The 1,229-nt window shown below is 36.1% G+C and overlaps 1 protein-coding gene across 1 annotated transcript in view; it reads left to right on the forward strand.

Moving 5' to 3' along the window:
* galnt9 (polypeptide N-acetylgalactosaminyltransferase 9) overlaps nt 1–1,229 on the forward strand; it is a 127,923-nt gene that overhangs the window by 16,016 nt on the left and 110,678 nt on the right. The gene's annotated exons all lie outside the window — the stretch shown is intronic.

A 1,229-nucleotide genomic window follows, 5' to 3' on the forward strand; every position in this document is an offset into this window, starting at 1 on the left:
CCTATAGCATGACATTTAGTAGGAGTAAAGACTTCTGAGTTCTGGTGCATTTCTGCGTGCGGGGGTCATTATGTTACCACTGTGCGGTATCCAGTTATTATTATTATTTTGCAATATTGCAAAAAAATAGAATTTTGGTTTATTGGAAAATGCATTATCACATTACAAAAACTTGATTGAYTTCTTGGTTGATAAAGAAGTAATATCCAGTAGACAAAGGCCAAGCAAATTCGATAAAATGACCACCTACAGAAATCGCTTTGAGACAATTCCAGCATTTGATCATCCAAAAATTCAGTTGTGGATACCAGTACCATTTATGCCATTGCTGAGAACAACCTGAAYATGTTTTCACTGAAAGCAAAAGAAATGCTTTTGTTTAAATATTTATATATTTTAATAAGCTAATTATATAAACTGTGCTTTGTGCTCAAACCTACAAGTTTACTCACTGTAAAATAGTTTTTTTTTTCTGAAATAATTTGCTTAGTCTGATTATCCAACAATGAACAGAGACAAAAAAAAGAGACTAGACATGAAAAAAATGAGAGATGGACAAAATGAAATTGCTGCTTCTGAGTCATTTGTGTTCTAAAACACCCCTGTGTTGTGTGTTATTATTTCAGTGATCATTTAAGTGAAATATTTTCATAAAGCACAGTGCACACAGTTCTCTGGGTMAGTTTTTGAGATTTTCCTTTTCATCCATATTGACAATGATTTATGTGGAGCTGTGGTAGCTGGGTGGTCCACGCTGCGGTCTTTTAATCCAGAAGCTGCAGGCTAGAGCTCAGGTTGCATCAGGAAGAGGATGTGATGTAAAACAATTGGCAAATYTTTCATGCAATTTATATAGGGCAACACCTGTTGCAAGAAGAATAACACCAATGCAGTTTATTGCCTGCTGTGCTCTGGTTTTTAGTCGTGTTCATTACCCATCATGAAGGTGGAGCCTGTGCTTCATTTAAGATGATGCCTCAGCTGCAGCATCATGAAAGCAACACAGGCCCACTTACAGCTTATTGCTGATCCAAACATAACCAAGTTGTTTCAATGCCAAGACGAAAACACAGGCTGAAAACCTGTGAATTTGCTAATTGGGATGATTTTCACATGCTGCTTATTTCCACTTGTTTTTGTAATAATGTTGGCAAAGGTGAATGACATACAGTATATACAGCGGGTAAAATAAGTATTGAGCACGTCACCATTTTTCTCAGTAAATATGT

This window comes from Austrofundulus limnaeus, unplaced genomic scaffold (assembly GCF_001266775.1).
Source record: "Austrofundulus limnaeus strain Quisiro unplaced genomic scaffold, Austrofundulus_limnaeus-1.0 Scaffold347, whole genome shotgun sequence".
NCBI classification, from domain to species: Eukaryota; Metazoa; Chordata; class Actinopteri; order Cyprinodontiformes; family Rivulidae; genus Austrofundulus; species Austrofundulus limnaeus.